The following is a 26846-nucleotide window of genomic DNA, read 5'->3' on the forward strand; positions in this document are numbered from 1 at the left end:
CACGTGTGTTAGGGCTTGAGATACCTTACTATGTCAGAAAAGATAGAAAGGTATATGGCAGAAAATTTCTTCTGTAGAGAGCTACATGCGTTGCAAGAAATCTGTACTAATATTATAAATGCGAAAGTAATTCTTTCTTTCTGTTACGTTTTCACAGCCAAACCACTGAACCGAATTTGATTAAAATTCAATACGAAACAAGCTTGAATCTCGAGGAAGGACAAAAAATGCGAGCGAATCTGCGGACGACAACTAGTATTACATATATAAAATGATTGTCTGCGAAAGATATTCTGATGACCTGAAATCCTACAAAAAAATCTTTAAGCTCTTAGGCCTAGTCTCTAGAGTCTAGACAGTACAATTTTTTATGTTTTAAAAAATAGGATAATTAAAGTGTATTTCAATTTATTTGTGAAAATTCTCATACGAAGAAATGTTTAATTTAACAATATAAACAAAGTGAAATATTAATATTAGTTCTGATTTTCGATACGAATTTCAAATTAATTTCGGTACAAATATAAAATAATATATCTGGAATTCATTATAGTTTCTGATAGACAAAATTACTTGTTTTATAAAATTTCATTTATTAACTGAATTTGTTTACCTAATATATATATGTTACTGTAAAAACTCGAACTAAGGTAAATCTTAAGATTTTCCAGTAAAACCAAGTGAATGATGGTAATATTCGAATCCCAAAGTTTTACGGACATTTACCATTCATAATCGGTAAATCTTAGGTTTAAAAAAACCTAAAAGTTAAAACCTAAATGTTAGAAAAGCAGTATCTTAAACAAGTCGAAATTAATTAAAAAAAAGTCATAAACCAAAACATTATTATGTATAGCAGAATTTCATTTATCATTTTCATTAAATCCTCAGAGGAATAACGCTTTTGCGCTTTTGCTTAGAAGGCTAACAGTGAGCCACAATTGCGTCACATATGTCCACCCTCTCTACAATCTAAAGAAGCAATTAACCACAGGCTACTGCATTCAGTGTATCTTTCGATTAAATGAAAATATATACTATGTTGATATGCATATCTCTTAAACACTAATAATATGATTTCACTATGTATCATTTTCAGATGTAGCTTAAAACGAAATTGCAGCAGAATTGTTCCCCCGGTTTGATAACAGTTTATAAATTTTCTAATTTACCTTAGAATTAGTATCAGAATCAAAGTCAGGGTCAGAAAAATTGCCAGAATTAAAATAATTTTTGTTAAAAGAGAACTTTGAAAATTAACGAGATTAAATCAAATGTAAAGTTGCCACTGGTGCAGAACGTTTATTCTCCTGCGAAAAATCGAAAAAAATCCAAATAATTCAAGTACTAGTAGTAATAATTCAACAAAGCATTTTTGAATCGTAATGTATATTGTACAGCTACTAGCTGTTCGGAAAGTATATTCTACCGAAATTAATCGATAAGTAGGTTCTAGTCCACCATTTCAATTACCGAGTATTTCGATAAAGCACAAATCAATTTATATAAATCCTAGTCTAGAAATCAACAAATACTAAGTCCACGCTTTTTATTATTAATATAATCTTGTATTGACTAATAATATGACTTAATTTTATAAATGATTTTTTTTGAGATGAGATTAATTTTTTTAACGGGCCAAGTTAAAAATAACGGTGGATACTAATAAATTGTTATTATAGATATAATATGTTATACATAAAATCGATAGTATCTTTCTTGAACTGTGAAAATAACTAATATCAACTGTAAATTACAATGTAATCTATATAAGAAAATCAACCTATTATAATTTATATTTATTATTCTCGGATATTTTACAACAAATTTTCATACTGCTTATTAATAAGCCTTAAATATATTAATTGCTGTAAGTAAATACTATTACATACTATCGTACTTTTATTTAGTATATATTTATATATACATATTTATATATATATACATATGTATACACATAAACCTAACCTATTTTTTTCTCGCTGGAAAAACGCTTTACGCGTTTCCTCCACTTGGAAGTTTTATGTGCGACTCGCCCGTGCCCTGGACGCCGAGTGCGCCCCGGTACACCAAAATATTCACTAAAAAACCATCGATACCGTCTCTCCGTCATTTCGGCGGGCGCCCGTGACGCCCTGATGTTGGGCCCGCCTCTGTGGGCCTCCAACACCTAGGGGGGAATCCCGGGGTACTGAGAACCCCCCACGTCCTTGCGACGCCTATTGAGGCGGGGGGAGAAGATGCGCGTAGCACCGGTCGTCTTCGGCGGAGCGGGTCTGCAGCAGTATCCTCTTCCAGCTCCCACTCCGCGGCTTCCTTCTACGACATCACATTTTACATAAACCTAAACCTAACCAAACCTATTCCTTCAATCCAGAAATCAACAATATAAGTTTGGCAGTAGAATATCTGATGAGTGTCTGCAACCTACCGGTACACTAGGTCAATAAAATTGGTCAATATTTATTATAAATTCTATAATAACTGTATTGAAATAAAAAAAAAAAAATCACAATATTAATTATATTTAGATAAGATAAGGTATATTATAAGGTAGGATTGAATTTAGCATAGAGCCTTTTCTCGATTAAATACTCACTCTCTCAATTAATAAAGCTTGAAATGAATTATCTGATATTCTGTTATCCGTCCCTTTAATGTTCATCTCATTACCATAAAGCTGTAAAAAGCATCTTGTCAATTCTATAAAAAAACCCCATCAAAAAAATTAAAAAAGTAATGTGTTTCTTTATAGTAATAAAAGTTCTTTTTTTAAATTAAGATTTATATCTATTACCGTTTTATGTTAACCTTATTCCACCCGCGCGAAGTTGGGATGGTAGCTTGTATATTATAGCAGAATACCTTGTTTGAGAAGCATCTTGTGGTATAAGTATATTGAAAAAACTACTTATTTTTTCAGATCGGCATTACGAAAAAAAACGACTCCTTTATTTTTGGTACAGCGTTTGCTTGGTGGTAGGGCGTTGTGCAAGCCCGTTTGGCTATTTACCACCCACTCAAACTCAAACTCAAACTCAAATTCCTTTATTCAATATAGAAGTATTACACTTTCTTATTGATTGTCAAGTTAAACACTACCACCGGTTCGGAAAAGAAAACACCCTGACCTGAGAAGAACCGGCGAAAGAAACTCAGCGGGACTTTTTTTTTTTTTTTACGTCAAATTAATTATATACATAATTATATATGAGTAGAAACAGCCAGGAGGCGATCGTTTCATTCCCAAGGTGTGCTATCAAACATAAACTCACTAATTGTATAGTAACCTTTCGCACACAAGCGTTCCTTAACAATTTTTTTAAATTTCGCAACAGAAGCATTTTGAACGCTTTCTGGGATCCTGTTGTAGAAGCGTATACATTGCCCCCACAAAAGAGTTACTGACTCTATGCAGTCGAGTAACAGGAGTAACAAGATTGTGTTTGTTCCTTGTACCAACGTTATGAGAATCACATTTTCTCATAAAAACATTAATATTTTTCCGTACATACAAAACATTACAGAATATATATTGAGAAGCAACAGTCAATATCTTAATTTCTTTAAATTTATACCTCAAAGATTCCTTGGCTCCCAGGTTATAGATTGCGCGAATAGCCCTCTTCTGCAGCACAAATATAGTATGGATAGCGGCTGCGTTACCCCAAAGCATAATACCGTACGACATTATACTGTGAAAGTAACTGAAATAAACTAGGCGAGCCGTATCAACATCGGTAAATAATCTAATTTTTTTGACCGCAAATGCCGCAGAACTCAGTCTACCCGCCAATCCGTTTATATGGGGGAGCCACTGTAATTTGGCATCAAGAGTAAGGCCAAGAAATTCAGTTGTTTCAACTGGATCCATCGATTCCCCATTGATAAGTACATCGGGTTTTACATTTTGCACGTTTGGTGTGCTAAATTTTACAATTTTAGTTTTTTTATTATTCAGCCTAAGATTATTTACGCTAAACCAGTGTACTATATCAGACATTTTAAAAACCAAAGAGGTATCATCAGCAAACAATACTATATCATGTTTGTTCCCAACAAGAAAGGGCAAGTCATTAATATATATGAGGAATAGAAAAGGTCCAAGAATTGATCCTTGTGGGACCCCCATACCAACTAAGACCCCAGGAGACCTTGTCCCTTTAACGTCAACCCTCTGAATTCTATTGTTAAGATAAGAAGTCAGAAGGTCGAGTGCACATTCTCTAATTCCATAGTGATATAGTTTCCTGACCAGAGTTTCATGTTCCACTCATCAGATACCGCCAAACAGCACCACATACTGTTTTTGTGTTTCGATTTGAAGGGTGAGTGAGCCAGTGTAACTATAGGCACAGGACATAACATCTTATGTACGATCTTATGGGCGATGGTGAGCACTTACCATCAGGTGGTCCATTTACCCCTTCGCCTATCTATTACTTCGAAAAAAAAAAAGATTATTATAAGTAGGGTTCGAGGACCACAAAATTGGATTCATTTTATTATTATTATTTTTTTTTTAATATATTCTGTCTATGGAAATTAATCTATAAATTTATTATATTCGTGATAGTAAGTTGAACGTTAACCATGAGCACAAACAATGAAATGTATTTTAAAGCAATCGACCGAGGCGAAATTGCATAATGATTAAATTTTTGCAAAATTCAATTAAGGGGCTTTTTCTTTATTAATTATACTGTTTTATATGTGAATACTCTCTGTAAAGGCTTCGAAAGGTACGCCAGATTTCAAACCAATTTTATATTTCGTTGATTTTTCTAATATTAAAAGAAACACAAATAATGGTTATTAGCTAATTAAAAATAAATGACTTACTCAAGGGTTTTCGAATATACTGTGGCATTATAATATACAATTACAATTGCAAGAAATTTTATAAATTGTCTTAACACTAACAACCTATAAATGTACCACCACCTCTAAGACCTCTTATCTCTTAGCACACGCAACATGAAAATTCTATATTGCTTTGGTTTGAACCCGCAATCATCGGTTTAGATGTACACGTTCTAACCACTGTGCCATCGCAGCTCTCTTCGGTATTGTCTTATTGGACCAAATTTACATAGTCAGTGACATTAAGAATCAATTTATTTAACAATATCGATGGAATAGTATCCAAATAAACCGTGCAAATATAGCGAACAATTAAAAACTTTATTAAATAAGGCATAGAAGATTATATATAGCCTACTAGTTAACTGCCACGGTTTCGTTCGCGTTTTAGAAGTAGTTCATTCAATAGTAAATGTCATCAAATTCGTGCCAGTGGTTTGGCCGCGAAAGAACAACAGACAAACAGACAGACTTACTTTCGCATTTATAATATTAATATAGATAAAAAAGGAATTGAGTTAATACTTGTTGACTGTTCAGTAGGATAACACTCGTATATTAATTTAACTGTATTTGTTTCACATAACTTTGTAATTTAAATTAATGAAATTGGTGACTACTGAGTTTCAAAAAGTAATAAGTAACATCCTGTAATCTTCCACTGTTGAGTTAAGGCTTGCCTCCTTTTTGAGAAGAAGATTTCGACCATACTCCCACGCCGCTTCAGTGTAGGTTGATCACCTTTAATATAATACTAGAAAATTCCTAATCGTAAGTGCTTGTAAAAACTTACTTGAATAAAACATCCAATGATATAGACTAAGTAATATTTATTTACAACGGATCACTGAGAACGCAAGGGTAATAGAGGCCTAGATAGTATTAATTAAGGGAGGAATGCTCAGAGGGATATACCGACATGCTGTAATATAAAATTAACTAAGTTAGAAAATAATATCAACTCTTAACAGAATTATATATTAAATATTATTTATTTTATTACTTTATTATATTTTTAAAACGACTAAAATAGGATCTTTGCATATTCAAAAAAAAAAAACAAAATACATTTCATTCATTGCTGATATATTCTTTTTATAATTAATTAATCGTTATATAATAATACTTTTGACAAATAATCTTGTATAAAAATAATCTTAATAATTTAAAGTTTAATTTTAATATCAAAATACTAAATTTACATTTAAATTTAAGCTGATTTACTAGCACGTGAATCTTAACAAAAGATTACGGGTTCAATATTTGGACAAGCACCTCTGAATTTTCATGTGCTTAAGATGTGCCTATTATTAAACTCAATCGACGATGAAGGAAAACATCGTGACGAAATCATGTGGGATGTAAATCTTCCAGATGTGCATCTACCAACCAGCATGGGAGCACCGTAGTGAAATATTCTCCAAAGGTTTTCCTTACAATGAGAAGGCCATAAATTTTCAAGCTACTCCATTTTTACCTAGAGTCTAAAGTCATAAGCAAGTGTGTTTCATATAATTTTTTTTGATATACACGGTCGGATAATTAAATTAAAATTCCAATGAAAATAAAAGGTATTTCGTTACAGTAAAAATAATTAACAAAATATTATGTATTTTTCGTTTGGGCGGTTGAAAACCTAGGGCGGGCGGCGGGGATCCTCAGTCGCGATGCATCTGTCGAGGGAGGCGGACGTCTCGCGCTCCCGTGCCTCGGCAACTCGTTTCATTTCTAACAAGGCCGTATGGTGTTAAACTAAAGTCAGTGTATACTTTTTTTTAATTAGACAATTACTTTTCTGTGTGTGTTTGTGATTCAAAGTGCCCAAGGTCATTTACAGGTAAGCCGTTTGTTAATTTTTCGCACTGATAACCGTTCTTTTCGCCATTTAATCTGCGTGCACGCATATTATAGTGTTTTAATTGGAATTTCTGAAACTAAAAGAAAAATATTCATCAAGAAAAAATTGTGTCGTATTTAAATACTTCATTCGTAAAATATACTTTATTGTAAAATACAAAATCGTCGAAATCTGTGACACTCAAACATAAGGCTTATTTTCGCTTGACGATGACGTCACGTCACAATGTGGTTATCAAATAAACATACAAATGTTAAAAACGTACGATAACTGTTTGTAGTATTATGTTATTGAAGAAAAAATATAAGCTGATATATTTTATTTGATATGAGATCTCTTTTGATTTTAACCTACATAGTTTCTTTCTTTTATCTACGTAACATACTTACAATGCATATGATATATATATATATATATTTTTATGAATCCCGCTTAGTAAAATGTATCTACTAATGTATTTTATTATTAATGAGATTCAGAAGTTGCACAAAACCAAACCATATGTCAGAAATTAATATTTTAATAGTTGGTTAGTTAGTATGTCAGTTTAAGAAAAAAATTAATAAAAGGTAATAAAAACACGTGATAAGAGGACAATCTTAAAGTCAATTACCGATTTATTGATTTCAATTGATGTATTATGAAATAGTATTTAATTAAGTTAAATGAATTTTGTTTCTTCAACTGGTATCTATTATAACAAATTCACTTCAAAGTGTCTTCTAGGTATTTTGTCAAGTGTCAAGTTTTGAATTAGAAAAAGTCTTTGACCTTCTTCGTCCATCCATTGATTGTATATCCATATAGATTGAATTAATAGATAGTTGAAAAGAGGACTGCATCTATATAAATAAATAAATATTGGACAACATCACATACATTACTATGATCCCAATGTAAGTACCTAAAGCACTTGTGTTATGGAAAAACAGAAGTAACAACGGTATCACAAATACCCAGACCCAAGGCAACATAGAAAAATAATGAACTACTTCTACATCCACTCAGCCGCGAATCGAACCCGGGACCTTGGAGTGGCGTACCCATGAAAATCGATGTACATACTACTCGACCAAGGAGGTCGTCAAAATCTTGATTAAAAAAAAAACATTTTCCACACCTAGTATTTTACTAAAAATAAAATACTCGCGTGGGACCGTCTCGAATTATAATTTTACGTGTACCATAGAAGACGTGTGATTTATTGACGCTGTAGGTAATGAAAATTTAATGTTATCAAGTTGGGCAGTAAATTTAACCGGGATGTGAAACGGCAATAAAATATGTGACTGCTACGGACGTTGAGGAACGCGCATGTCTAAAGAATTTCGGACACAACATATTTTTTTAGAAGAAGGAAATAAATGAAAGGGAACTTAACGAACTAATATTTTGTGAAACTTATAGTATTTTTGTATGCAATAATTCTCAGTTCTAGAATTCCTGAAATTAATATTGAAGTTTATATATATTGTATATTAAATTAAAACTTGCTTTTGTTTTTATCTTTACATTACTATACCCTGTGCAAGTTAGCTTGATCGTTTTGACAGACTGGCTAGTGAAAGGAAACAGAAAATAATTAGTAGTCCAAAGAATAACGTTTTAAAATACTTGTAACTGTGACGAGATGGTGTGGGTGTATTATGTGTGAAATTCTTTATTGCACTAGACATATAAAATCATGAGTAGATAAGCGACGATGGGTCAATATTCAAGTACCTATTTAATATTACAGGGTTATTTTGGACCTCCCGCCAAACTAAAATAGGTGGTTCAGACCATGAAAGTAAACAACTTTCCCAAAGAAACGTGAAAAATATATTTTTTCTAAAAGAGTTATACCAGCTAAAGAAACCTCAACCACTAGCCAAAGAGACCCCAACCAAAAGGACCCCCGTTCGTTACAATAACTTAACAATGATTTTAATTTTTTTGTAAGCGATATTTGTAACAGTTACTGCCTGTTATTCGTGTCCCATACCAGCCGTCCGACCGATGTAACATTTTAAAAGCGTTGATTATTTTCAGTGTTCTTATTCAAATTTTACTCTGAAGCAACATAAAGGTTTAAAATTTTCGGATAACGGATTTTTGTTATATGTATGTTTTTTAATATTTAAAAAAATATTGAAATCATTAAATTAAGAAAATAATATGTTTTTCGTTGGAAAGTTATGTCGATCAGAAAAATTTACATCTGTCAAAAAGATCAGGCCAACCTGTACAGGGTTTTCACGATTTTTATTTCACGAGATCACGTCAACCGTCAGAAAACTTACGTTATATATTTTATTAAATTAGTTTTATTTCAAATCTTCAATTGAAATGGCAAAAATAAATATGTTACTTGCTAATAGGCCTTTGGGCAAGTCTGTCTCGGTAGGTACCACCCGCTCATAAGATAACAATACTAAGTATTGTCGTATTCGGGTTGGAAAGGTGAGTAAGCCAGTGCAACTACCGACAAAAGCAACATAGTATCTTAGCGGCCGGTTGGTGGCGCATTGGCGCCAATGTCTATGATTGGTGTTGGCCACTCGGATGATCATGAACAAAATAATTGTAAGTAAATATTATGTCATGTGAAATACACACGTAAAAACGTTATAAGATGTTTATCCATTTCACTTTTAAGGATGGTATGTTACTTTACTTTACGGCAAATAATTTATTCATTTGGTATAACTCGTAATAATTAAATCACTTAGAACTTAAGTCATTGCTTCAATTTTATTCAAGATATATTTATATTTCTAAAGTGTATGTATTTGCTTTTACTGTTGTAGGTTACATATTTTTCAAATTCTCCGTTGATCAACTTTGAATTTAGCGTAAACTTTGAATTTCTTATTACGGTTAAAATTTCTTTAAATGGAAAACACGTGAACACAAATTTTCGATAAACGAATTCAGAATCCAATTATTTATAAATATGTATGTTTCGTTTCGTCCATAATGTTCTGCTTAAGTTCTCCAACAGTACTCAAGCCGCTTCGTTGATAACAAATAAAACATACTTTCTGGGCTAAATATAATATCAGTGGGTCATGCGTTCGGTTCGAGTACGCGTACTCCAAGCCTGGTGCACTTTTTATTAATATCTGGGTATTGTTAAATTTTGTTTATGTTTTGTCCATTAAGAAAGAAGTTCTAAAAATATGAACGACCTCATTTTAAATTTATTTATGCGCAATCTGTGTTCTGATATTTAACTTTTATATTTTTAATCTGTATTTTCTTCGCGGCTAATTATAATCACCTACGATAATGATTTATGATATTTTAAGAGTAATTTTATTTTTATGAGACGTTTGGTATGTTAGATAAAAATAATAACGAACTGTGAAACTTTATTATAAATGTTTTTTTTTAAAGACGGAATGCAAAAGGCGTGGTATCCAAAGCCATTTAATAAATAAAAATGCATTAAGGTACCAAAAATAATTTATGCCTGTGTAGAATATACATTATTTAAACATGAATATTAAGAAACCATGAGATAAACATGAGTGTTATCCACATCATTTCGCGTTTATTAATAACACTATAAAGTACCAGCGTCCGTTGACTCTTGTTCAACACATCGATCGAATTATAATGATTAATGACGTAAAACATATTCATGCTTCTCTTTTCGCGCCTCGTGTAAAATTGATCGAGATAAAATATAATCCAGGTAATGTTAAAAGTATTTACTCGTACTGGTGTATGACATTATTATTCGTGTAAACGTCGACGTATTCAATGCCTTGCATTTTCTTAATGTGCCGTTTGTATTTGTAGCGACGTTTTCATTCAAAATCGAAGACAATGATTCTGAAAGAATACGCGTGACATACGTATGTATTATTTACATTATATTTTAAAGCATGTTAACCTTTACGCTCTACTCCCTAAAGGATTAGAGAATGCACCTCTTACCTCCTACTCTCCTGGGCAATAGACAATAACCGCTGAAATGGGTCAGTACGACATACATTTCTTATAATAAGGAATTGTGTTGTTTGTGCGGGTGTGTGTGTGTGTTTTTTTTTTTAAATTAAACAGTTTACGTTTAAGGTTATCTTGAAAAGGTCTAGATGTTTTTCAATTGAAACGATATGTGCCAGTTCGTGTATGAAGCAGAAAGTAGACATTCGCCACACGCTAATTGTTACTTCGTGCGTTCTTGTTGACAATCGTGTGACGGTCACACTTCCTGTGAGTTACGCCCAAGGTTGCCAACATAAGAATAATTTATATACGAATTATTTTTTTTAATCTCATTGAAGATGTATCTATTAACATGATTAATGTTAATTAAGTTCATGCTTATGATCCAGAAAAAATCAAAACAACTATTACTTAGAAAAAATCATGTTACTTAAATGTAAAATAATAAAAATAAACGCGAGTAACTTCACGTGACTGAAGTGAATCTTTGCGTAGGAACGGTTTCATTTGAATACGCATTCAAATTCGACGTTAATTTTTTTATCCACAAAGAAGTTTTCCTTCTTGAATGTAAAATGTATTTAGGACACACGTGTATTTTAAACACGCAGGGTGAGACGATTTATTTAATTACTTTTCTTAATTTTCTGTCTGTATAATTTTATTTCCAGACAGCACCAAATTCTATTTTTTTGGATTATTAATGACTATACAAGCTGTGATTTGGTTCTACAATAACGATCATCATTGACAAGATTGTGTAAAAAGTAAAAAATAAAAAAATTGCAAACGAATACCCGTACTGAATACCAGTATAAGTGACTTAAGTAGAACCTTATTTGTGATCGAAATGTTAACACTCTGAGTGTTACAAAAAACGTTTTCAATGTTACAATTGCATTTGACCTTGAAATTATACTCCATAACGCCTAACAAAATGACTTAATAATAAAAAAAAACAGTAGCATGGCATAAATATGAAACTTTGAAATTGTTTTATGTTATTATGTTTAGGGCGAGAAAAGACCCGGCTCCGTAGACCCGGATATTAACTTCTTAAGCGGGCTCTAAAGGTGCATCCTTGAAACAGAGACTGGGTGAGAGATTGACAGCCCTAATTACAACCCATACCTTTAACAAATTACGTCATATCTATGTAAAATAATATTGTGAAAATACTTACCGATGTAAAAATTCAATTAAAAAGGTTTTAATGTATCTCTACATCGTATACAACAAAGTCACTTCCTGCGGTCTGTGCACTTAGTTCTTTTAAACTATGCAACGTATTTGAGTGCGATTTTCATCAATAAACAGAGCGATCTAAAAGTAAACCTGAAAAGTAAAGAAAAACCGAAAGTTTTTACATTTCCAGCTGAAAAAAAAACAAAATTTTTCAATTTAAAAGTTGTATATAACAGACCATTGTTGTACCCGTGTGAAGCCGGAGACGTAGCTTGTTATTAGAATAGAACATTTATTAAAGTTACTTATTTAATAATTATTTATTGTGTTAGTATAATCAAATTAAAATTATTAAATATTTAGTAGCTTTTTTGTCGATAACGTCGACGTTTATATTCCCCTAGTATTTTGAAAATAATTTCAAAGCGAATGACAGGAGATCGACGAAACAAAATCTGAAAGTGTTATCAAAATAGGTCAATTAGTTTTGAAGAACAAACGACGCTTTGGCGCAGACATTTAGGTATAAGTAGGGTACGAATTTAATTAAACGTTAGCCCTTGTTTATTTTGGGTTCTTTATTGAAACACGGCGACGCTATATTCGTTCGGGACACTTTACTTTTATCCCATATTTGCTATCAAACCTCCGTCGACACAAGTCACGAGTCACCATTTTATAAACTTGAAACATCTATACTAAATAAATACAAATGTAATTCTGTCTGTCTGTTGATCTTTCAAGCTAAATTATTGAACCGTATTTTATGTAATTTGGTATGACGCAAATTTTGAACTTATAGGAAGGACAAAAGTTATTTTTTATGCCTAACAACTGATTATCAACCACGTGACCAAGCCAACCAAACCAAAGCAACTACAAGACCAAAGGCAAAACTTGTAGTTAATAAAAAACAAAAATTCAGGCGATTGTGAAACATGGAAATTATTGGTTACTAAGAAGTATATGGAGTAAAATAAACGAAAACATTTGACTTCATTATTCAAATAAAAATATTTTTCTTATTATCTTCTTATTAGTAAGATATTTATAGCTACGATATGTATGATATGACGGTATAAGACATAGTGCCGTTTACCGTAACGGCATACGATTCGTTCTTTCAATTTAAATGTCCAATTAAACTATGATGACTACGATATCGAAGGACAGAGAAATCCAATAGAGATTAATTTACATCGTAACTTTATACTAGAACGTAAGATTTATTTTTTAATTTCATATAAATATTTAAAGTTAAACTTTAAGGTCGAATTTGTGTGCCTCTGTGTACGTAGTGCGTAATCACATATAATATAAACCTGGCTTAAGAAATATTTTTTATCATCTTTGTTGATATTACAGTCTAGTAAATTACAATAAAGATACTTTTTAAAAGTAAGTTAGTATTTTAAGTAGTCAGTTTAATCTTGTCAGAACTGGAATTAACTAGTTTTATTATCTATGTATTAGTGATAAATTAAACAAGGCTACTACAAAATGAAACATCATTGGTTTTAAATGGTATTAACGTGTTATTGATGCTTATTAGATACATGAATAAAGCAAATACTATATGAAAAAACGTATCATTTAAAAATTCCAACATTATAAGTGTACACACTCCGCCTAAACACTTAAGCACGCACGCGCATTAGTGTTCTAATACTAGAGATAAACAGTCTCATCACAAGTATCTGTACGATAACCGAGATAACAGCCCACTTTAGTTTTATCTTGGGTCACACTTCGACGTCTTAAAATAGTTATATGACGCAGCATTACCAAAGATTAGGGACACCATATAAATATATTAAGAATGTCTGAAAAACATAGATTTTACGCTTGCATATTGAAAAATCGTTTTATCTGACACACGTTTAATGCGTTAAAATAAGGATTAATAATTTGTTGATCTCTCATCCATCCAGAATCAGAGGTTATCCAGTAGATCAAAGTGGGACAAGTCCGTAGAAATCTAAACGCATGGCAACCCTATTGAAGATGTATGTTGCCACCTGCCTGCGGATGTTGAAAATAAACTAACGATATTTGTGAAGCGGTTTTGACGAGGAGCGCTAAAATATATCGTCAATGCGAAAATTAGGTTTTTCTTAATCAGTTCCGATGACAGATTGGGAAGATTCTGTTTGGTAATTTTCAACGAACGAAAAAAAAGAGGTTCTGAATTCGTCGAAGTGTTTGTTAATAATTACTTACCAGAGATTTATTAGGTACTGTTCTGATGTCTGGGTTCTTTTTCGTGCTGATGGTTTTACTCGGACCATCAAAGACTCAGTCAATGCGATCATATTAAATAAGCGTCAATTTAAATAGTTTTCAACAATATAATGATGTTATTAGCTATAACAAGCTATAACGGATCAATGTTTATATATTTGGTACAAATTGAAACAGATTCAAATTCGAGGAAATCGCCACTAAAGATTCATACGCTTGAGTGTTTAGAAGGAAAACATTGTAAGATAACCTGCATATGCTATACGTCTGCCTCGTGTACTCGTAAATCCACTTACACAAGCTCCGAACCTTCTACTTAAGTGGAGAGGAGGCTTTATCCTACATTTACGGCCTTCTATAAAGTTTATGGTAATTCAAAAACTATAAACCCTAACATTCCTGAAAAAACGTCCCACATAATGTTCTCTTTTTTATATAATTTATACATACACGATTAATATGTATATAATATGTAAAAAATAATAATTAATCAATATTAAACGAATAATGGGTTAAATATATAGATTTTTGATTATTAGAAATAATATCCTATCATGAGATTTATTTCGATAAAAACATGATTTATTGCAAGTCAAAAATAATTATTTATAATAGAATGTTAGTATGTTTAGATAAAATCACGCAAATTGATTACAAGATTTCCGAACGATTGGGCCCACACTTCTGATATTGGGAAATATACAATCTAATAGGTATATAATTTACTGCCTACTATATAAGAAAATGGTCATGGTAAATGGTTAATTTGTTCCAAAAATGCGTTAATTTTTTTTTATCATTTTTTTAGGTGGACGTATAAATCGTCCACCTCATTGTAAGTGATCATTACCATAGATAATGGTAAGAAATATTAACTGTGGGAATGACGATGTTATGTCCTTTGTGTCTGTAGTTACATAGATTATCTGATGTAAGGGGGGTACCGACCCAAATAGGCTTGCACAAAGCCCAACCACCACCAATTTAAAATAAGGAGCTTATTAAGCTCAAATATAAAAAGTAATGCTCTAGAGATCTTTAATTTAGTTCATAAAGTCACAGGACGTGCTTCAAATTAGCATACTACCTAAAAACAAACAAGCATGCTTTTTAATAGCAGACATATCATAGACAATAAAATATGATACATTTTTTATTTTATTCGTATGCTTATTTAAAAGAGTTCAATAAACTAATTTTATATTTACAATTTCTCATAATACAAATAAAAATACGTCGGATTACTTTTGAAAAGTTATCGAAAGTTTAATTCAATCATCATATGAGACTCGATACGAAAACGTAATAAAATTATATCATATTTTCTATCATAAATAACATTTTAGAATTAAGTTCAATATTATTCTTAAAGTCTAGATACATTTGAAATGTATGCTGTATGTTATTGAAATCTATAAGACGATTCTATATAATTGTTCAAAGCTAAGTAATATTCAGTATAGACTTATCCTTAAGGCATTATTATACTATACTTATTAATAGTTAATTAAGATAAATAAATAACAAAGTTGGGAACTTAAACCAACCAGACCTGAGAAGTAAAACCAGAAAAAACATAATTTATCTGTTGACCATCACATAACAAATTAAAGTAATACAAATAACTTTAAGAAGAAAAAATAGGAGAGGTGTTTGGTGGTATATTTTTATGATAAAAGTAGGCGGACGAGCAAATGGCCCACCTGACGGTAAGTAGTCGCCTTTAGACAATGGCACTGTAAGAAATATTAACCATTCCTTCCTACATCCAATGCATCACCAACCTTGGGAACTAAGATGTTTTATCTTTATGTGTATGTGGAGTCTCCGTTCGCCGTAACTGGATACGGATTTTACTGCACATCATTATGTGCAGGAATATATCTAGGAAGTTTAATTAATTAGTTAATCGCAGGGCCTAGTTTCTAGTTCAGTTCAGTCCTCGAGGTACCCATGTAGAAAATATCTATATAACAGTCACGTGTTTAAACCTGTTCTCAACTGGCTTTTAATTTGAAGACTCATTTTTGTTAATTATTGATATATTCGTTCGTAATTAAATTTTCATTTTGAAGTCCCTGGAGACTATTTGTGTTTTATTTATTCAGAAAAACCGATGCGCAAATTATCCTCCTAATTAGCGTTGAGTCACCCTTGCCATAGGCAGACTCTGAAAGAAGTACAAAACCACTGCTTACACCGTCAATACGCCACGACTTCAAACCGGAACACTAATACAGAGCAGTTATTTTTGACGACAAAATATCCGATGAATTCATTCTCTCTGAACATTTCCTTTAACAACCAATTTTATCAGCGCATAATTGCGTCTGAATAAAAATTCTATATAAAGATGTTTAATTAGAAGTTGGTACTGTAGCCAATTCTTTAACAACTTTTTTATAAATTGTAACTTAAATAGAGTTTTGTGTCATTTTTCTCTTGTACCTTTTAAATGTTGTCGTCAGTTCGATTGCTCATATCTCTAGCTGTAATTGATGTTCTGTTAGTTTAGGTCTAAGGACACGCTTTTATTTGAGCTTTTGGTTACACTTAAATTGATTGAGAGTTTAGAAGGAAAACATTCCATCTTCCTTATAACTTTTTCAAGTTTTTATTCCATTTAAAGAACCATTTTCCCTGTATGTTGTTAGTTTAGGTCTGGTCACACTCACTGGGTGAAATGTATGAAATTACTGATTTATTTAGTGTGTTGCCAGTTCTTCTCGGTAAAATCTACATTTTAAGCCGGTGGAAGCTTTACATTTCATTTAATCTTACTACATGTCGATAGTCAAAAGTACTCACAAAGTATATTTAAGTATAAACGATTTATTTATAGGCAATGTCTGTAATTTTTGTTTTTTTTTTTTTTTTTATAATACTTTGAAATTGTAATTTTGTTTTTCATCATACATATACGAGTATATACAGGTTTATTGGTAATTCGTCGTATTCCCGTTAGGAGGTGATAGTGGTGACTATTTGCGATAATTTTAATCCCTATATGCATGACAAGTTTCATAACGATTTTTGTAGTTTTTAAGGCATTTTTGTGGAAAAAAAAATCAAAAAAATATTGAAATAATATCTTTTTCCTTCTCGCATTTTTAAATTTGGGCCGATAATTACTATTTTAATATTGACAAATAACCAGTGTTTAATCGTTTTTATAAATCAGAAGAAAAAAATAGATTTGAATTGATACCTTTTTTTAAATAAATTTTTGAAGTTGCAATTTGACTTATTTTGAAAAAAACTAAAAAACGTGATAACTCAAAAATGGTTAACTTTTGCATTAAGCATATGGGGGTTAAAATTATCGCAAATAGTTCCCCATATCACCTCCTAACGGGAAGACGTCGAATTACCAATAACCCTATATTTGTATATTTATATAAAGTATTATTTAAACAGGGCTTGTTTTTTTTTCAAAGATTTATGTTGACAAATTTGTATAAGTTTTATTTCCTCGTCTAAAAATATTTCGTATCAAAAATACGTTTTAAATTTTCCTATACGTAGAGATAATAAATGAAGATTAACAAACAAATATTTATCTTGGATAATAAAACAGAAAACCCCGGGGTTCCGTTTAAAAAAAGAATCTCCATAAGCAAAGTCAATACGAATGAAGTTAAAACAGTAACTCGCATTATTAATATTATTTCTATATTGAAAAACTTGTACATCTCATTCCATTACGCTTTGTCTTGCTCATCAAATGAAAAAACTGCAATAGTTCAAAAATAATATTAGATGAAAAATAGAAAAATAATCTATATTACTAATATGTTTCTACGTTTCTTTGTGTGTGTGAATATATACAGACGAGTACCAGTATCCAGATCGACATAAGCATTAAAGACCGTAACTGGGCGACGTATTCACAATCTGATGACAGGAGTATTTACGACAAAGAAATCTCAGATCCATAAGATATAACTTGAATTTCTAAATAGCGCAGTCTCCTAATATATCTCATGTTATTTAGTTGTCATTTTCCACATTCAGACACACTTCTACATTTCATAAGCGTGTGTGGATATCAACTCGTATTTGTTTGTTTTTTATATTACAAAATCTTGGTGTACTTGTAATTAGATATATATTAAGTTATGTAAGATTTTTTTTATTAATACTAAGACAATGGACTGACGCTGGAACGTCAAACAATTTTACCGTCTGTTGTGAAGTAAAAGTGACATAAGATTTATATTAAATTCTAAATTAAACTTTTCTTAACGCTTCGAATTTAATTTTAAACAGTTTGTATGGATGGGAGTTGTTTTAGTTAATTAGCTTTAGACGTCAGATTATAATTTACGAGGACTCGCTTTTAACTGACTTCTGAGATCTTTCCTCGAGTACCCTCTGGTATCTGATTTCAGCTGGTATGTTGGAACGAAGTACCTTATCGCGCGTTGTGAAAGGGGGCTAGACGGAAAAATTCTCACGAAAAGTTGTAACGACACTTTTTGCTATAATGTCATATCCTTTCTTATAATGTTGTTCCAATTGATTTGAAATTACCAATTATTATTTATTTAGTTAAAACATATTAGTAAGCTATTGTAAGCTGTGCGGCGTGCACATGTTTCTCTGTCTCTCTCTCTCTCTCTCTCTTATAGAAAGCAAGCCAGATATTTTCATTTCTATTTGCATTGAACAGTGTGGTGTCGCGACGATTATTTTTGTTCAGTGTATACAGGTTTTTTGTACATAATAAATAATAAAAAATAATAATAATAATTTCTTATAATAATAAGAACTTCGTTTCATCCAGGTGTCTCTTGACACCTCTCAACTTTTATTTATAAAAATGTCTTTATCTCTTCCCTATTAGTAATTTCAATAACTTGTAAACTACTTATAATTAATATTTCATAATTCGACCAAACGGGATCGTTGCAAGCGTCTCGATCGTCTGGCTTTGTGACGTCACTCTAAATTCAATATGGCGTACGTATAACTGAGTTTAAAATGTAGTAATGTAAGTGTAGAAATGATTTGTGTTTGCAAAAATAATTTGTGATAATGATAAAAATACAACTTTAGTTTGTGTTTCAATAAACAATCTATTATATATGACTAGCGCTTGCTCGCTACTTAGCCTGAATTAATTCGATAATAATTTATTTATACGTTATCGACATTCATATTTTTTTGATATAACCTTTTTTTCAATTAAATATATAAAATATTACAAAAAGTCCATTATATGACATATAATTATATAAGTGTATACATTATTTTAACACAAATATGGAACATTAAGAACATACACCTTACGCAATTTTAATAGTGCAAAATATAATATGTAACATTTTTTTCACGGTACCGTCGCTTCCGCGACACGGATCACAATGGCTGTCGCTAATACGGAAGCTAAATGACTTCGAAGCAGTGTAGTTGACATGCGATCGTTTCAAACTTTTGTATGTTTTTCTATGAATTCTAGTTTGACGTGATTATAAGCGTCGTACGGCGCCATTAGTATTTTATTATAAGATTTTATCTTCTATAAAGACTGACATTTTTAGATGCATGAAATCTTACTTAGCTATTTTTAATTTTTTTAATAATATTATTTTACATGGAGACTATTTTGAAATAATAATTCATTTACTAAGTTCGTTTCGATTACATTACTTGACAGGAGACAATATTTTGCATATATATTATATTAGGCTTTCTAATAGAGCGAAGTGGAAGCAAAAGACTATGAAGGCAGTTCCCACCATCAGATGGGAAAAATAAATACACAGGAGAGAGAGAGAGAGAGAGAGAGATTATATTAGGCTTTCTGCAAACGTTGTGATTTGTAAATGTGTTTGGTAATAGAATAAAATTCAGCAACATCTGTATTAATCATCTCGAACCGTGTAGAGTGGCAGAATAAGCCTCAAAACGTAATCCATAAGAGCAGCAGGAGTGTACCCATTTAGAAATTGATAATTTAATATGTACATACATATTATAAGCCCACACATACACAGCTGAGATGGCCCAGTGGTTATAACGCGTGCATCTTAACCGATGATTTCGGGTTCAAACCCAGGCAGGCACCACTGAAATTGCATGTGCTTAATTTGTGTTTATAATTCATCTTATGCTCGGCGGTGAAGGAAAACATGTGAGGAAACCTGCATGTGTCTAATTTCAACGAAATTCTGCCACATGTGTATACCGCCAACCCGCATTGGAGCAGCGTGGTGGAATATGCTCCAAACCTTCTCCTCAAAGGGAGAGGAGGCCTTTATCCTAGCAGTGGGACATTTACGGGCTGCTAATGCTTAAAAAAAAATGCTACATACACAGCTAATTCTGTAAAACAATTGAAATATAAACTCAATACTTGAAGGTGTGTCAACATTGGAACTAACATAAATGATCACTCATAAATTATAAAAGAATGGGATTTTTTATAATAATGGTAAAATCCGGAACGTTCTATCTGCGTAAATGTACGAATTTCTAATGTCATCTGACATCTGCCCCATTACAGGCTTTGATTGCAGTGACGATTACGACGTCAATAACTACCGGATATGACAACTACACGGAATAGACACACCACCGATTGAGATATTCACGAAATCATGTTTGATCCTGGCCTTCCGGGCCAAAAGGATTGATGCGGTAGCTGCAGCTACCGGTGAGGGAAAGTCCAGGTAAAGAGAAGATCCTCGAGGCCCATACTCAGATCTGGATCGGTACAGTCAGGAGGAACCCCATTAACTGAAGATAAAGTACCTTAGCCAACTTAAATCGTGTTCGTTCAACTAGTGACGAGATGTATTTTCAAAAAGATGTATTAGCATAAATCTATACATATAATAAAATTCGAGTGTCTGTTTGTAGCATTAAAATAACCGCTTATTACTAAATGCATATGTATGTATACACGGTACGTATAGAAAATTAATATTTTGTTCAATTTTTGTCTGTCTGTTTGTTCCGGCTAAACTCTGGAACGGCTGGATCGATTTTGACGGGACTATCACTGGCAGACAGCTGATATAATAAGCAGTAACTTAGGCTACAACAATAAATTTTTTTGTGAAATTCAAACGCGCACGAAGTCGCGGGCACAGCTAGTTTTATAAGTTAAAGTATAATTAATGTTAGTTTAAATTATTATAGAGTAATAAATATATTTTGTATTCAGAACAAGCGACCCGAATCAATCAGCGTGCAAGTGTCAGGCGCTCTTTTCAATCCGGTACATTATTATAATTTATGGACACCGTAGGCGTGACGGATTCCAACGTGTCGCATTACAGCTATATCTTAACTTCGTAGCGATTTTAATGGATTCGTCGCCTTAAATGTCAAGCGAGAGATAAAAAAATCGTATAAGGAATACGAAACAAATATTTTTGAACTCTGCGCTGGTTGTTTTAATATGAAGACAGACAAGTGACATGTTATGTTTATGGGCTTTTTACTAATGGTATTTTGTATAGGTCTGTTTGAATGGTACTCACTCAATAATATATCGGCAATCTGTGCTCGCAGATTTTCACGCTTCAGCCTGTGTCTATCAAAGTATATACATATATATTTAATATTACTAGAAATGAAATTTAGCCTATGTTACTTCTAGATAAAATAAACATTAAAATGTTCAGTAGTCGAGTTTATCAATTATAAAAAGACAAATGTTTTTACTTTATAATATTAGTTTAGATTGACTGCGTTACACCTATGAGATAGATACTCATAAGGCAGTAGACCCCGTAGTCCTGAGCAGAATTCCAGGGCCAGTTGTCGGGTTTTCCTTTCGAGAAACTTCCAGCGGCTTCTCGAAGTTTGGATAGAGTCACCCACACTCCCGTTCCTCCGAAAGCACATTAAGCCGTTGCTGACCCACTGGATTAGGACAGTGCACATGTGCTTGAGAAGACACAGTTACACCATAACATGTATGTCCCGCACAGTCTGGTATCCTTTTAAATTCATTTTGCTTACAAATACATGAATTACATGCGAACTATTTTAAGCGTTGTCCTTTTTTATGCTTGTAGAGTTTTATTTCATTCATCAGCCTTACTTACGCATTATGACTAAGATATAACATATGGTAAATTTACGTCACAGTACGAAAATGGAAGCTGACAAATTTACCGTATAATACGAGTGTACAAGCAACTCCTAAAGCGTTAATTACTTTTAAATCATTTAAGCAGTGTCATAAAAACAATTATAAAAAGTATGCCTATTTGTGTTTTTTTTTCTTACAAATTCTGTACCATATAATGGATTTTGACTTATAAACCATAATGACGAAGGCCTAGTGGGTAGGACGCGTGCATCTGTATCATCAGTTTATAAATCATCTCGTGCTCGACGGAGAAAGTAAACATCCCCAGCTATTCGACAAACGGAGAGGAGGAGCCCAGCAGTAGGGGATATTAACATGCGGTATCCAGCCTATTCTAAATCTGTGTTGTAGTCTACCATTATAGTATTCATTAAAAATAAGGGCGTTTCTTTTGGTAATGTTTTAGATTCTAATACTCATATTCAATTAAGTAATCGTGAGAAATGTTAATGTATTTTGATTAAGTGGTGTTGAGGCGCTCGTATGGCTTACGCTGATTAACTGTAATACATGAGATACGCCAAATGAAATTAGGTACTATTGAACTGTATGTACATTATATGCATGTGTATTATATAAAAGCCAACAGACTCGGCTTCGGTTGCTGTCAGTCTGACATGCAAAACATATTTGAATATTTTTTCGTTCTTTATAATATGCTACAGCTGAGAACTGGCAAACTGATTATTTAATCAATATTTTCATACAAATCACTAATTTTTAAAAAAAAAGTAAAAAACATTCACTAATTTAAATAATATTTATTATTGGTGATATTTCTTGTGGATATTTCAAAAATCTTTCATACAAACATTGTTCCGACAATTACGAACAAAAATAAAAATAGCCTTATTGATCGAGTCGTTCTCAAGTGGTCATCTTTCATAACCAGCAATTAGTTTTTATAAACTACAATAACTATAAATATGTTTCTAACGATGGCAATAATATAGGATAGCTTCAATGTGTTTACCATACAATATTAATCCTTATCAATGCGAGTAAAACCGCATGAAGGAGCTAGTTACTAAAATGATTAAGCGTACCATTAAAAGTATATCATATCAACACATTAACAGTTATTACGGCCATTATTATAATATAATGAGCATTTTCATCATCTATTTGGTGAAATGAGGTAAATTCGAAACCATATCAAGCAAGCAATTATCTCTAAAACCTCGGAATTATCGTCGTTCGAATTATAGGACTGAAGTAACATAAAAGTTCACCTGTGTTTACGCGCATATTTGTGCATTATAATATTATTACCTGTGCAGATTTTAGGTATATTTTAAGAATTGTATAATTTAAGGACTGGTCCCGGCTTCGTTCGGTTTAAATTTATTGAACATATATATCCTATGTATATCACTGAGAAATATATTTAGAATCGGATCATTACATACAAACGAATAATTTTTCCTCTTTGTAATATTAGAATAGATAATTGTATTAATTTAAATTTCGAGTAAACAATTTTCTGTTGCAAAGTTTTATCATAAAAGAACAACTTCAATTTGTATTCAAGTTAGTTCTTTACCGACTCCTCTAGCATATATTGAGGATTGCAACATCGGTTTTGTAAATCCAGTCACTCAATGTTATCTGACTACGTGTTGTATATCACGTAGTTTTATTTGAGGTTGATATTCTATATGTAGTCAAGGGGGACCTCTATGATTCATGTACGTAATTAACGCACACAATTAAAAATTATTACCTAAATAATGATTCAGACGATTTAAATTAATTTCTTTGTATTGTAACATTTAAGTATTATAAAATATATGTGTATTTAGTATCAGTATTAGTGTCCAAAATATTTGTATGTAATTTTAGGCTGAACAACTTATCCAGGTTATGTTTTTTAAAATCTCTCTCGGATTGGGTTCTCTGGAAGAGATGGCTAATTAGCCATAAGTCCGCCCATCGTACACACATATCAAATATTTTGTGCTTAAGATTTCTTTGTATCATGTTTGTGGTGAACTATAACAACCAACTTGGTGAAAGAGATATATGCAAGCCCGTTTTTTTATATCAGATGGTAGCTACCAACCACTCATCAGATATTCTACCGCCAAACAACAGGACTTTGAAATTTTGCGTATATTTGTCCAATATATGACATAGGGTGCCACCTGACCTCTGCCCCTTAAACAAAATTTATTTATGCCTAAAACAGGAAAAAAATACTGTATAATTATAAATTACATAGTATATAATATTATGCTAAAATAATCGACGTGCAAATTAAAATGACAAAACAGCAGAGCGAAACATATGTCAGTAGATTCTAGTAAGTTGTCATCTTAACTCAACTAGAAATTAGTTTAACGAGCGTGTAATGTTCAGCGTGAAACGAACGCGTCGCGGTTAAAATATTACGCGGAAAAATTAAGAAGGCCTTTGTCTCTAAACGAGGACGTGGAAGCTGTCTTTTGTCACTCTAGTATGACAAATTGAGGCGTTTCGAGTTTCGGTACGAGGTGACAATAAGGTTTGATAAATTGGTCCGAGTTATTTTACGTCACAGCGCCGCTAAAAAGATTTTTATTTTTGTGTACTATTTGATGAATTAGTGTAAAATATTTTGAAAAGATATTTGTCACAGTTTTACTCTTTATTTATGGAGGAGAGCCGCTGGGACGTTTGATGGCCAGCCATGAGTATAGTTATTTACATGTACAACGACAGATCCGCACACGATCGTTTTTTTTTTGTTTTGTAATAGAAATGTAGTTTTCTTTGTACTATGACCATCAATAAGTAAGTATAATAATAATTATATTGAATAAAATAATGATAATAGCCATAAAGCAAAAGTAAAAACCTGTAAATGTCTCACTGTTGGGATAACAACTCTCTCTCTCCTTTTAGGAGTTATCCTATTAAAAGTGGATTAAAACACATGTTGCGGAATTTCATTGAAATTAGACACATACAGGTTTCCTCACGATGTTTTCCTTCACCATCGAGCACGAGATTATAAACATGAAATAAACACATGAAAGTTCAGCGCGGATTTGAACCCGTAATCATAACTTAAGATGCAAGCGTTCTAGCCACTGTGCCATCTCAGCTCAATAGGCAAGGTTCAAATAATAATTAATTATACCAAGAATCGTATCAGGAAGGATGTTATTGATATGTAATGTAGCTTTTGTATGAATTTTCTGTATTAATGCATTACACAGTCTTCTTTATAATCAAATTTTGGAGATGGAAAGGAAATGTTCTGTTACATGTTTTTGATTAGGAAAAGGGGGGTTTGTGTTAGTTATATACTTCGATTCCGATGACATAAACATATACCAATAAAATAGATTTATGTACAACTCTATTACTCTTGAACAAAGGGCCTAGGGCAGAACATATAGTAGAGTATAAAAGTCTGTCTAATTTGTCTAACATTCTGAATATTGGTTCGTATCTAGAATTTTTTTATTTTTATTTAATAGAATTAGAATCACGTGTATTTTATACACACATGTGTTTAAATATAAATAAGATAGATTGGTTCGAATATTTTTCTTCTCTGTGATAAATAACAATAGCTTGTTAACTAAACGAATAAAAATAATCGGTTGATATAGAGAGGAGAAGGTCAATGAACTGTTTTTTCTCTATTTTATATTCACAAATATATACACAAAAAATGCAGTTCGAACAAAGTAAGGTAAATCTTAAAATTAATACCAGTTGAACCTGCGGCTTTTCTCAAATACACACACACAAACCTTGAAATTGAGTTAATTCAAAAAGTAGACTATGTCCTTGCCCAAATTTCAAACTCTTTCCAATAAAAAAAAATCATCAAAATCGGTTCAGAAGTTTAAGCATGAAGAGACAACAGACGGAGTTATTCCCGCATTTATTTCTTAATTGTCTCTGAATTATATTTATAATAGTTTTATGTGGCTCGTAAATAGCATTCCATATGACTGAGCCGTACTAAAAGTTAGTTTTTCTAACTAGGGTAGCGTATAAAATATCCATACATAGATTTAACTACCGGCTGAGTATTCCTATATGCAAAGATGACTCTTTTTTTGCTTGACTGAAACGGCTTCCGAAGGTTCCATCAAATTAACATTTAAAGATTTTTTTTTTTATTTTTGTTCTGAATAAATCTCCTCCCAGCAATTGTTTATAATCAGTCATAGCATACTCTATTTACAATATAACATTTTTAAATTCATTGAAATAATAAAATTATTTTTGAAAATATATATAGTGGCGGGACGATGAGGAAATGCATTTCGTCGTTGCAATTAGAAATGCAATTAACGAAGAAATTAAATTTTAATTCAATTGCAATATTAAATTTTAGAAACCTCAAAAAAAGTTCAAGTTAAATAAATCTCCATTAACATAATTAATATTTGTTTTCATTACAAACGATAAAATATTATAAGAACTGTTTGTATTCGTTCGCGGCCGAGGCGCCGTTGGCCGTCATTAATTGCCAGGTTGTGTTTGCCAAATATTTTCCCTGACAGACGGTATTTGTTGATAAAATCGACGCCAAGTTCAAGGATGACTCAGAATTTTTTTTATAGATTTAAAAATAGTCTGGTGTTCATGTCTGGTTGTTCTATTTTTAAAAACATGACAAATTAAAAAAAATTGACACATATATTTAAAAACTGT

General features: G+C 31.9%; 1 protein-coding gene across 1 annotated transcript in view; it reads left to right on the forward strand.

Annotated features, from left to right (window-relative positions):
- The first annotated feature begins 6549 nt into the window (after window positions 1-6549).
- LOC125070601 (high affinity cAMP-specific and IBMX-insensitive 3',5'-cyclic phosphodiesterase 8) overlaps window positions 6550-26846 on the forward strand; it is a 204314-nt gene continuing 184017 nt past the window's right edge. Inside the window, exon 1 of the mRNA XM_047680537.1 lies at window positions 6550-6700. The gene's annotated coding sequence lies outside the window, so the exon portion shown is untranslated. The remainder of the gene's footprint in view (window positions 6701-26846) is intronic.

This window comes from Vanessa atalanta, chromosome 17 (genome assembly GCF_905147765.1).
Source record: "Vanessa atalanta chromosome 17, ilVanAtal1.2, whole genome shotgun sequence".
NCBI lineage: Eukaryota > Metazoa > Arthropoda > Insecta > Lepidoptera > Nymphalidae > Vanessa > Vanessa atalanta.